Below are 13638 nucleotides of genomic sequence, written 5' to 3'. Positions count from 1 at the left end.
AGTTCGCTGCAAAGCGCCTGATTCTGCGACACATTTTAGGGCCCCAGTTTGCTGTCCCCACACCTCGTCCAGCCCCAGTCCTTTTCTGGCACCCAGAATCCTCATGCTCCTCTTTTTTTTTTTAAGCCGGGTTCTTACAGGCCCCCCCTTTTCTTACTGCCCACCGCAACCCCTCCCCCCCTTCCACCTCCCAGCCTCACCCGGTGCGGGTCTCCACCCCGTATCTCCTGCAGGAGTCCATCCCATCCCCCTTCTCCATCCTGGAGCCCACCAGTGAGTGGCCTTGCCCTGCTTGGTTTCCACCGCCTTGAATCGCGGGCCTCACGTGCCCAAGTCGGACTGCCTCTGTGGTGAGCCTGTGTGAAGAGGAGGATCAGCAGGCGATGTGCTGGTTTCTTGCAAGTGCTGGGAGAGAAGGATCCCTAGGCGAGCAGCGTGCCTAGGAGGGTGGCTGGAGTAGGTGAAGAGGAAGGTGGTGTTTGCTGTGCTGGACTCGCAGGCCCTCTGTCCCCCTGTTTGTGTAGGTCTCTTTTCCACACTATTTTCCCTGCAGCACTAATCTTTTCTGTGATGTTTTGTACTCTTAGTTTCTTGGCTAAAATTATGTATTGTCATTAAAGCAGCCCTTTTTCCCTCGAAATACTGCCTAGTCAGCCTTTTAAGTTTTTGAGTACTCCTTCTATTCTTCCCTTTACAGTTTTAATATTCGATTGACCAGTAGGTGGTCCTTTATGTTTCTATTTTTCCCCAAATTCACCCTGTAATGGTCCCAAGCTCCTTCTTCCTCTCTTGAGAGAGTGACTTAATGCTCCATACAATCTATGCTTTTTTTCATACTTACTATTTGCATAAGAACAGCGCTGTCAAAGCTTTTAGAGATTCATTAATCTTTTGTACTCACATACATAATTTTATAGGTATCTCAATTTTATTTACTTTCTGTGAAACAAAACTTTAGTTATTCATTTTAGTAGGAAACGTTTTAATAATAATTACAAAGGAGTAGCAAATTGCAGATAAATTCTATTATAAAGACCAATAAAGTATTAACTGTATAGGCTAAAATTTGCATTTGGCAATCAAAATGTCATATTGCATTTGCACTCTTTTATTTTATATTATACATACTGATATTTTATTTTATTTATTATTATTATTTTTTAATAATTTATTTCTTTATTGGGGAATTAATGCTTTACATTCAACAATAAATACAATAGTTTGTACATGCATAACATTCCCCCCCATTTCAACCCCCACTAATTCATTCATTATTTTTCATGGACCTGTATTCTCCCCACCCACCCACCCACCCCAGAGTCTTTTACTTTGGTGTAATACTCCAATTCCATTTCAGGTCCGACTTGTGTTTTCTTTTCTAATGTTGTTTTTCAACTTCGGCCTGAGAGTGAGATCATCCCATATTCATCCTTCAGTTTCTGACTTAATTCACTCAACATGAATTTTTCAAGGTCCATCCAAGATCGGCTGAAAACGGTGAAGTCACCATTTTTTACAGCTGAGTAGTATTCCATTGTGTATATATACCACAACTTGCTCAGCCACTCATCTGTTGTTGGACACCTGGGTTGCTTGCAGGTTTTGGCTATTACAAATTGTGCTGCCAAGAACATATGTGTACACAGATCTTTTTGGATGGATGTGTTGGGTTCCTTAGGATATATCCCCAGGAGGGGAATTGCAGGGTCATAGGGTATGTCCATTTCTATCCTTCTGAGAGTTCTCCAGACTGTTCTCCACAGAGGTTGGACCCATTGACATTCCCACCAGCAGTGTAGGAGGGTTCCTTTGACCCCACAACCTCTCCAGCATTTGCTGCTGTTCCCTTTTCTGATGTATGACATTCTCACAGGAGTGAAGTGATATCTCATTGTTGTCTTGATTTGCATTTCTCTGACAATCAGAGACTTGGAGCATTTTTTCATGTGTTTCTCGGCCTTTTGGATCTCTTCTGTGGTGAATATTCTGTCCAAGTCCTCCCCCCATTTTTGGATGGGGTTATTTGTTGTCTTGTTGTTGAGTCTGGCAAGCTCTTTATATATGTTGGTTATTAAACTCTTATCTGATGTATGGCATGTAAAGATCTTCTCCCATTCTGTGAGGGGTCTCTTGGTTTGGGTAGTGGTTTCTTTTGCTGTGAAGAAGCTTTTTAATTTGATGTAGTCCCATAGGTTTATACTTGCCTTAGTCTTCCTTGTAATTGGATTCGTTTCATTGAAAATGTCTTTAAAATTTATGCGGAAAAAAGTTCTGCAATATTTTCCTCTAAGTATCTGATAATTTCTAGTCTAACATCCAAGTCCTTGATCCACTTGGAATTTACTTTTGTATTTAGTGAAATACAGTCATTCAGTTTCATTCTTCTGCATGTTTCAACCCATTGTTTCCAACACCATTTGCTGAAGAGACTCTGCTTTCCCCATGTAATAATCTGGGCCCCTTTGTCAAAGATGAGATGTCCATACGTGTGGGGCCTCATTTCTGGGCTCTCAATTCTATTCCACTGGTCAGTGTGTCTGTTCATGTTCCAGTACCAAGCAGTTTTGATGACAATGGCCCTATAATATAGTTTGAGATCTGGGAGTGTGATGCCTCCGGTTCTGTTCTTTTTTCTCAAGATTGTTTTGGCAATTCTAGGTCTTTTCTGGTTCCAGATAAACATTTGTAGCATTTGTTCTATTCTCCTAAAAACTGTGCTTGGGATCTTGATGGGGATAGCATTCAATTTGTAGATAGCTCTGGGTAGTATATTCATTTTGATGATGTTAATTCTTCCAACCCATGAACATGGAATATCTTTCCACTTCTTTGTGTCTTTTTCAATTTCTTTGAGTAGTGACTCATAATTTTCAGTATACAAGTTTTTCACTTCTTTGGTTAGGTTTATTCCTAGATATTTTATTTTTTTTGTTGCTATAGAAAAAGGAACTGATTTCTGGATTTCAATTTCTTCTAACTTAGTGTTTGCATAGAGGAATGCCACTGACTTTTGAATGTTAATTTTATAGCCTGACACCTTACTGTACTGCCTGATGATTTCCAAAAGCTTCTTGCTGGATTCCTTAGGTTTTTCCATGTATACTATCATGTCATCTGCAAATAGGGAGAGTTTGACTTCTTCTCTTCCAATCTGTATGCCTTTAATTCCTTGCTCCTGCCTGATTGCTATGGCAAGAACTTCCAACACTATGTTGAATAGTAATGGTGATAGTGGGCAGCCCTGTCTAGTACCTGATCTGAGGGGATATGCTTCCAGTTTTTCACCATTGAGTATGATGTTGGCTGTAGGTTTGCTATATATAGACTCCACTATCTTCAGGAATTTTCCATCTACTCCCATTTGTTGTAGTGTTTTGATCATAAAGGGATGTTGTATTTATTTTGTCAAAGGCTTTCTCTGCATCTATTGATATGACCATTTGGTTTTTGGTCTTGCTTTTGTTGATGTGGTGGATCACATTGATTGATTTGCATATATTAAACCAACCTTGCATGCCTGGGATAAACCCCACTTGGTCATGATGAACAATCTTTTTGATATACTGCTGTATCCAGTTGGCTAAAATTTTGTTCAATATTTTCGCATCTATGTTCATCAGAGATATTGGTCAGTAGTTTTCTTTTTTGGTTGTGTTCCAGTCTGCTTTTGGTATCAGGGTGATGTTGGCTGCATAGAAGCTGGCAGGGAGTATTCCAGTGTCTTCAGTCTTCTGGAAGACTTTTAAAAGTAGAGGTATTAGTTCTTCTTTGAAAGTTTTGTTGAATTCATTTGTAAAACCATCTGGTCCAGGACTTTTAGTTTTGGGAAGATTTTTGATAACTCTTTCAATTTCATTAGCTGTGATGGGTCTGTTCATGTTATACACTTCCTCTTTACTTAGTTTTGGAAGTTGGTAGGTATCTAGGAAATCGTCCATTTCTTCCAGGTTCTCTAGCTTGGTGGCATATAGTTGTTCATAGAAGCCTCGCATGATATGTTGAATTTCTGCAGTGTCTGTTGTGATATCTCCTCTTTCATTTACTATCCGATTTATTTGGGTCTTCTCCCTTTTTTGTTTTGTGAGTCTGGCTAAGGGTTTGTCGATTTTGTTTACTCTTTAGAAGAACCAACATTTACTTTCATTGATCTTTTGTATGGTTTTCCTATTCTCAATGTTATTTATTTCTGCCCTAACTTTAGTGATTTCTTTCCTTCTGGTTGCTTTAGGATTCCTTTGTTGTTCTTCTTCTAGGTCTTTAAGATATGCAATCAGGCTGTTTATTTGTGTCTTTTCTTGTTTCCTAATGTGTGCTTGTATAGCTATGAACTTCCCTCTTAGGACTGCTTTAGCTGTGTCCCAAATATTTTGATAGCTTGTGTCTTCATTTTCATTGAACTCTCGAAAATTTTGATTTCTTCCTTGATTTCCTCTTTGACCCAGAAGTTGTTAAGAAGTGTACTGTTGAGCTTCCACATTTTGGGACTGTTACTAATCTTTTGTTGATTGTTAAGTGTTAGTTTAATTCCACTGTGGTCTGAGAAGATGCTTGGGATGTTTTCAGTGCTCTTGAATAGGCTGATGCTGTCTTTGTGGCCTAACATATGGTCTATCCTTGAGAATGATCCATGTGGATTTGAGTAAAATGTGTATTCCAGTTTCTTGGGATGAATGACTCTGAAAATGTCCAATAGTTCTAGTTTATCTATCTCTTCATTTAGCTCCCTTATGTCTTTACTGATTTTCTTCCTGGATGATCTGTCAAGTTGAGATAGTGGGGTGTTGAAGTCCCCTACTATGATTGTGTTACTGTTAATATATTGCTGTAGCTCTTTCAGTAGAAGTTTGATGTATTTAGATGGCTTCTCATTGGGTGCATAGATATTAATAATTGTTAAGTCCTCTTGATTGACTGATCCTCTGAGCATTAAGTAGTGTCCATTCCTATCTTTTTAAATCTTATCTATTTTAAAGTCTATCATGTCAGATATGAGAATAGCTGTTCCTGCCCTTTTTTGTGGGCCATTGGCTTGTATGATAGTTTTCCATCCTTTCACTTTAAGTCTGTGTTTGTCTTGTTGAGTTAGGTGAGTTTCCTGTAGACAGCATATTGTTGGGTTGTGTTTTCTGATCCATCTTCCTACTCTGTGTCTTTTAATAGGTGCATTCAGGCCATTGACATTTATTGATATCAAAGATTGAAGATATTTAACGCCATTCTTGTAGAGTTTTAGAGTGTTTTGATATATGTCCTATTTGTGGTGGTCTGGTTGTTTATAGGAGACCTTTCAGAACTTCTTTCAGGGCAGGCTTGGTGATGGTTGCTTCCTTCAACTGTTGCTTGTCTGAGAAGGTTTTGATGCTTCCATCTAGTCTGAATGACAGTCTAGCAGGATATAGTATTCTTGGCTGAAAGCCTTTCTCATTGAGCACTCGATAGATATCTTGCCATTCTCTTCTGGCCTGTAGTGTTTGTATGGAGAAGTCTGCTGCTAATCTTATGGGTTTTCCTTTGTAGGTGACTCTTTGTTTTTCTCTTGCAGCCTTGAGGATCCTTTCTTTATCCTTATTCCTTTCCAGTCTAAGTATGACATGTCTTGGTGTCTTTAGGTCTGGGTTAATTCTGTTTGGGACCCTCTGGGCTTCTTGATTCTTTATGTCTTTGGTGTTGTCTAGACTAGAGAAATTTTCAGCTATTATGGCCTGGAGAATGCTTTCTTCCTCCCCTTCTCTTTCTTCCTCTGGTAAGCCAATAATGCGTATATTGTTTCTTTTGAAGTCATCCCATAGGACTCTGTTGTTGTTTTCAGCATCTCTTAATCTCTTTTTGAGATCTCTTACTTCTTTTTTAGTTGTCTCTAATTCATCCTCAATCTTGCTAATTCTGTTTTCAGCCTCATAGATTCTATTCTCTCTGCCCTCTACTGCTTTCTGGAGTTCATCTATTTTGTTGCCCTGCTCTGATACTGTTTTAGCTTGTTCAGCTAGTTGCCTTCTTAGCTCAGCGATTTCAGCTTTCAGCTCTCTAATAACCATGAGATAATTAGAATTTTCTTCCATATTCTCATTTGTTGTTCCTGCATTTCTGATTACAATTTTTTCAAATTCTTTACTCACTCCTATTATTATTTCCTTAGCTAATGTTTGGATGTTGAACTCGTTGTTTTGTGCTTCACCCTCTGGAGGACTTTTAGCTGGACTCTTGTCCTGGTTCTAGTCTCCAATATTTTTTCTTGTTGTTTTAACCATTTTATATATGTTAACAGTTTTTTCAGTCCCTGAGTTGGAGCTCAGTGGTGTAAAAGCCTCTTTTTTTCCCTGTAGGCTATGGGAGCCTGAGGACTTTTAAACTATCAATAGGCTTCTTAGCTTAATCAATGACTCCTGACCAAGAGATAAAGCAGGGTGTCGCAGAGATAATCTAGTGGTTATGCAAAGAGACTTTCACAGCCCCTCAGCTATGCCACCGAGGGATAGGTCTTCTCCTGAATTTCCCGGTTAGATCTCTGTCCCCTGGTGTCCCTCCCTGTTGCTGCTCCAGATTCTGAGGGTAGTAGCAATGGAGACTCAGAGTTGCCCTTAGTGAGTCTCTGGGGAGTCGTTTCCTCCTTTCAGCTGTCCCCTTGTTGTGGAGCAGACTGGAGGTGGTGTCTCCACTGATAAACTGTTGAACTATTAGCAGCCACTTAATCTCTCCTTAGGCCCCTCTCTCCTCTCTGTTACCAGCGACGCGTGTTTGTACTCACGGGTGATTTACTGGGTTCCTGTGGTCATTCAAATCCTGTCTTGTTTTGGTCCGGGTGGTCTCCTTTGGTATTCCTAGTTGATCCGGGAGAGGAAAGGAGAGGAGAGAAAGCGATCTGCTGCTCGTAGCTCCGCCTCCGGAAGTCAAATCTCCATACTGATATTTTAGATATAAATAATAGAATGGAATTTATTACATGGAAAGTGTATTGCTTACAGTAGAATTTCAGGTTTTTTTGTAGAACATAAAACCATTTTTGAGGCAAACAATATGGCCTCATTTTAAATAGCTGAGAAGGGTTCCAATGTGCATATATATCACCTATTCTTATCTACTCATCTGTTGTTGAATTTTCTTCTAAATTTGGAATATTATAAATTGTACTTCTATGAAGATACAGAGATCTGCAGAGATCTCTTTTTATATATTTTTATTTACTTATTATTCAATAGAGACAGAAAAATAGAGATATCATCTATATATTTTTATTTATTTATTATTGAATAGAAACAGAGACAGAGAAAAATAGAGTATGGAGGGGGAGATGCAAGAGAGAGGGAGAGAGACACTTGCAGCCCTGCTTCACCCTTAGTGAAGCTTTTCCTCTTCAGCTGGGGACCAGGGGCTTGAACCCGCATCTTGCACTAATGTGTATGCTTAACCAGATGTCCTGCCCCCGGCTCTTTGCAGAGATCTCTTTAGATAGGTGTCTCTGCTTTCTTTGGAAAAATCAGAGGTGTTGAATTAGTCATAAGATTGGTTCAGCCTAGTCTTCTGAGAAATCCTCAGACAATTATTTCATTGGCCTGGACCAATTCCCATTCCCACCAGCAGTGTAATAGGGTTCTCCTCCTCACAACCTTGTCAAGATCTGTTGTTTCTTTTTTTGTAAGGTGCGACAGTCTCACAAGTGTAGAAATTTCATCTAATTGCTATCTTCATTGAATTTCTCTGATCAGTGATTTTTAAGCGCGCGCACGCACACACATGCATGCACACATATGTGTCTGTTGTTCTCCTAGATATCTTCTTTTGTGAAGATTTTTTTTCTAAATTCTTTCTCCATGATGTACAGTTACCTTTTTTTAAATTGCTGAATTTAGTGAGTTATTTATATATTTTGGCTGTTAGCTCTGTCTTTTTCATAGTATGTAAATTATCTCACTTTCTCTGTAGTGTCTTCCTGCTTTGTTCTTAGTTCTTTTTCCTGTACAAAAGTTTTTCAGTTTGATGTAATGTCATCTGTTTATTTTTGCTTTTGTATCTAACCTAATACTGAACCTAACCTCAATTCTAAGTGGAAAAAAGACATGGACATTAAACCTGAAATCTTGTGGTTTATATGTAGAAGAAAACAATGGCTAAACAAGTTACAATCTCTGCTTCAGTAATGTTTTTGGAAATTTTAGTCTAACAGAAAATAGAATATAAGCATTTATGCATGTTCATGTGTGTATATATGGTTATTTCTATATAGACATAAATGTTCTGTTCATTCTCTGTATTTTATAAATACTTTTACTGTCTGATTAATCCTTGATGAATAACTCTAGCCAATTTAACACTGAGATATAGTTCTCCTTTTTAAAATTATATATATATATTCCATTTTGTTGCCCTTGCTTTTTTATTGTTGTAGTTATTATTGTTGTTATTATTGATCTTGTCATTAGTAGATAGGACAGAGATAACTGGAGAGAGGAGAGGAAGACAGAAAGATGGAGAGAAAGACACCTATAGACCTGCTTCACTGCCTGTGAAGCGACTCCCTTGTAGGTGGGGAGGTGGGGTTCGAACCAGAATCCTTCTTCCCATCCTTGCTCGTCAAGACACTTGCATTTAACCCACTGCACTATGCCCGACTCCCAAAACATTTTGTTGTACATAGAAGTGTACATGAAGGGGAGTCTGGCTGTAGTGCAGCGAGTTAAGCGCAGTTAAGCTCAAGAACTGGCGTAAGTAACCCTGTTTGAGTCCCGGCTCCCCACCTGCAGGGGAGTGGCTTCACAAGCGATGAAGCAGGTCTGCAGGTGTTTATCTTTCTCTCCCCCTTTCTGTCTTCCCCTCCTCTCTCCATTTCTTTCTGCCCTACCCAACAATAGCAACATCAATAATGACTACAACAATAAAGCAGCAAGGGCAACAAAAGGGAATAAATAAATAAATAGTTAAAAATAAGAAATGTGGGAGTCGGGCTGTAGCGCAGCGGGTTAAGCGCAGGTGGCGCAAAGCACAAGGACCAGCATAAGGATGCCGGTTCAAACCCTGGCTCCCCACCTGCAGGGGAGTCCCTTCACAGGTGGTGAAGCAGGTCTGCAGGTGTCTATCTTTCTCTCCTCCTCTCTGTGTTCCCCTCCTCTCTCCATTTCTCTCTGTTCTATCCAACAACGACAACAACAATAATAACTACAACAATAAAACAACAAGGGCAACAAAAGGGAATAAATAAATAAAATAAATATTAAAAAAAAAAGAAATGTATATGAAATATTCCTTAAAGTATATACAGCTATCTCTAAGATTTAGAATCCTAGTTTGAAGAAATAATGATTTAATTTGGCCTAAAGAATCATTTTTAATTGGAAATTACCTAATTTTGCTTACTTGGTATTTATTAGAATCTTGCTTGTATTTATTTGTTTAATTTTCCATGGTTTCTCCACAATATCCACAACTCTCTACCATGTCAAAATTTTATGGTTGTTGGTATTCTTCATAGTGGTTTGGTCCCCTTCCCCCCCATCTCTAGTTGATTGTGGTTTAGTCCTGCTAGTTTGGTGGGCCCACTTGTCCCCGCCCCAGGAAGGAACCCTGACAGGGTTCTAGAGTGACAGAGTTCGAGAGTTCTTGGCGCCGCAGTGGGGGAAGGAGGCAGGAGAGTTCTGTTTGGTGATTAGTTTGGGCTAGTTTATGAATCTTTGTTCCTGAATAAAGAAATACAGCTTCCCTGCCCAGCCGTGTGTCCTCAAGTCTCTGTTACCCGCCCATGAAACTAGCCCAGCCAGCTGGAGCCTCCAAAAATAAACAACAAATGGCACCCACATGGACCTGACCTGCTCATCTCTCAGATAAGTGAAGACAATTTGGCTACCTATGTACTATGGCCTTCTCTTCTGCTTGTGAAGAGATCTCCAAAGGCCTCTGCTCTTTCTTCACAAGACTGTTTTGCTGTTTCTGGAACATTTATCTCTGGACCACTCTGTGGTTTCCACTCGCTCGGACGCACTCAGAACAGCCAGTGGCGCCAGGAGGAGCCAGCGGGCGGGGGGCGAGGCGTGGAGCTGCCGTTTCCACTTGGTGGAGCAGCCAGCCAGCCAGCCAGCCAGCCAGCCATCCGCGCCAGGACAACCCCGCCCACCGCACCCACAGCCCCGCAGGCCACAGGAGGCCAATGCCAGCACACAGGAGCCTGATGCCAACACACAGAAGCCTGAGGCCCACCCACAGTAGCCGGCTCTCCACCGCGTGGTGCAGGACACTGAGCACAGGCTCCCTTCACGCTGCTTGGCCACTGTGAGTGGGCAGCAGATATGGGAGGGCCATAGGGCACGGCTGCGTTGGCCTATCCTGGCCGCCACCACTGGGCACCTCGGCCCGTGCCTTTTGCATGGCTGGCCTGCCCTCCCTCATGCTATGAAGTCTGGACAGATCCAGGCCCCCCCCGGAGACCGCAGGCCCCCTGCTGAAACTGGGCCCCCTGGCCGAGATCTCCAGTTCCGGTCTGAAGGCATACAAGCTGGAATACACAGAGATTTGTGCAGAGATCGCAACCTACAATTCCTAAAAGTGGAGCTGCATGGGAGGCCACCTCCGGATGGTGACTCCCCCCAACAACTAAGACAGTACAGATCTAAATTCGTGTTTAAAATGACATGTCTTCGTAACAAAAGTTTCTCTCATTGTGTATTAATGACCATGTTTATGTGTATGTTTAAAGTTTGGTAAACAATAACTTTAAGTTAAAAATGTAACTTTAAGGCTAAATTCTTACTAGGCAAAGTTAAATGAAAACGGTTTTCAACGTAATTCTCATTAAGATAAAATTAACTTACACTTAAAGTCTGAGGTAAAAATTAGTTAACAATCAATATATTTTAACTAAGTTGGTCTAAACAAAACCTGCACACACCTAAGGTGTGTCTCCATCTTAAGTGGGTGTAACAGAAGGTTAAATAGACTTGTTGATATATAAAACTCTCGATTACCTTCTCTATTAGAAATGGTAGATTACACAATGGCTATGCTAATTATTCTCATGCCTGAGGTTTTCTTTCCTGTGCACACCTAGGGTGTGTCTCCATCTTAAATGGGTGTAACAAAAGGTTAAAAAGACGTTGTTGATATGTAAAAGTCTCAAATTCCTTCTCAATTAGAAACGTTAGATTGCGCTATGATTATGCTAATGACAAGTTTTGTTTCATAGTAAGTAAATTGCAGCCAGCTGCCTTTGGGACTCTAGGCCGTTCCCCACCCCCATTCAAATGCCTGTTGAGTCAAGTACGCCACCCAGAGGCAACAAATGTTTTTTTAAGCTGATAAAGTTTTGCCCACAGAGGCAAAAAAATGGCCACCTCATGCCCTCCCTTGGCAACACACTGGTTCTTGTTACTTGCTTACATGTTTCTCCATGTTTGTGCCAGTTTCTTTTTTGAAAATGCCTGTACGATATAGGTTTCTGTTCTCCTCACACCCCTGATACTGTAGTCATTTAGTTAGTTTATGAATTATCATATCATCTGCAAATAGTGAGAGCTTGACTTCTTAACTTCCAATCTGTTTTCCTTTGATTTCTTTCTCTTGCCTGATTGCTATGGCAAGAACTTCCAATACTATGTTGAAGAGTAATGGTGATAGTGGACAGCCCTGTCTAGTCTCCAGTCTGAGGGAGAATGCTTTTAGCTTCTGTCCATTGAGTTTGATGTTGGCTTGCTATATATGACCTCCACTATCTTGAGGAATTTCCCATCTATTCCCATTTTTTGTAGTTTTTTGAGCATGAATGGGTGTTGGATTTTGTCAAAGGCTTTCTCTACATTTATTGAGATAATCATATGGTTTTTGGCTTTACTTTTATTGATGTGGTGAATGACATTGAATTACATATGTGGAAACAGCCTTGCATTCCTGGGATAAATCCCATTGGGTCATGATGAACAATATTTTTGATATAAGGCTGTATCTGGTTGGCCAGGATCTTGTTTACTATTTTGGCATCTATGTTCATCAGAGATATTCTGTAGTTTTCCTTTTTTGTTGTGTCCCTATCTGCTTTTGGTATCAAGGTGGTGTTGGATTCATAGAAGGTGGAAGGGAGTGTTCCTATTTCTTTGATCTTGTGGAAAAGCTTCAGAATTATGGGTATTAACTGTTTACTTAAGATTTTGTAGAATTCATTTGTGAAGCCATATGGTCCAGGACTTTTGTTGTTGGGGAGATTCTTAATAACTGTTTTGATTTATTTGTCTTGATTGGTGTATTTAGGTTTTGTAGTTCTTCTTGATTCAATTTTGGAAGGGCATATATTTCTAGGAATTCATCCATTTCTTCCAGATTTTCTAGCTTGGTGGCATGTCATTCTTCATAGAAGTTTTGCATGATTTTCTGGATTTCTGTGGTGTCAGTTGTCTTCATTTTTTTGATTATTATGTTTACTATTGCCTGCATACTTTTCTTATCTATGCTTAATTCTGACTGATGTGGAGTTTCTTCTGCACTCCTATCTTGATTCATTGTGGGAGCAGTTTTATTTGCTCTTAATTTAGCCATTTTTTAAATTGATGTGTTTTTTTAATTTTTCTGTTCTGTCATTCTTTTGTTGTTGCAGTAACCAACCTCAGAAATTACCAAATAGTTACTTAAGCAAGGAGGAAGGAAGAAAAGAGGATGAAAACAAGAAAAAAAGAGCAGTGAAAGAAGAGTTTTTTTTTTAATTAGCTAGGATGAGGGGAGAAAGGGAGCATTGATGAAAGATGTAGAGAGAAACAAGTTCCTCTGACAATGGATAGGACACCTGTCCATTCATCCAGTCACCTAGCAATGGAAAAAACAATAACAGTTAATGTTTGTCTACCTGTAGAAGGAGGAGGGAAAGGGACATGCATATATATATATATTAGAGTAAAAAACCCTGACAGTCAGTCTGCAGCTTGGCCAGCTCAGGATTAGCTCAGGCAGCCTGAGCAAAGACAGTAATTAAAAAAAAAAAAAAAAAACAACTAGGTAGTCTTTTCCAGGCAGGGGTGAGGCTCAGATTGGTCAGATATTTTGTCACTCAAATAGCGCTCCAGCCACTTAGAAAAAAGAAAGAGAGAGAAGGAAATCAAATAGGAAAAGGATTGGAATGACAACCCTGGTGGGCTAGGAATCTTGGTAAAGAAAAAAGCTCAGTGGGGAGCCTGCTAGTAGCAGCTTTCCAGCCCCTGGGGTCTGGTTCTGGAGTCGGGGGGAGGGGTGAACTTCAGAAATAATCAGAAAATTTCCCCTCTTTTCCCTCCATTTTGTAACTCACGATTGAGCCACAGGACCCCTCCTTGATGTCACACTTAGGACCCCTTATTCATCGTCCTGCTGATGGCCCAGTATCCTACCCTATCTGGCCACTGTTGTCAGAGCTCACACCAGCAGCTGCCTTCAAGTCGTCATTTGGCTCTGCCCTGTGGGACTATGTGAAAGCTTGGTAGAGCTTAGGGAAGCTCTCCCATTCTTGTATGGAGGTCTGGATAGACACCCCACTTGTTAACCTCTCTCCTTATAGACATGATCCAGAGGGAAAAGTCTCCCAGACTCAGTTTCTCCTTGTTAGTCTCTCAAGCTCATAGAAAGCCTTCAAGCTTCTCACACTTAGTTTCCCCTGCTAGCAGCCTGCTTTAGGGTTCACTCAAAGTTCACACATCC

This window comes from Erinaceus europaeus, chromosome X (assembly GCF_950295315.1).
Source record: "Erinaceus europaeus chromosome X, mEriEur2.1, whole genome shotgun sequence".
NCBI classification, from domain to species: Eukaryota; Metazoa; Chordata; class Mammalia; order Eulipotyphla; family Erinaceidae; genus Erinaceus; species Erinaceus europaeus.
This window is presented reverse-complemented; position numbering follows the sequence as displayed.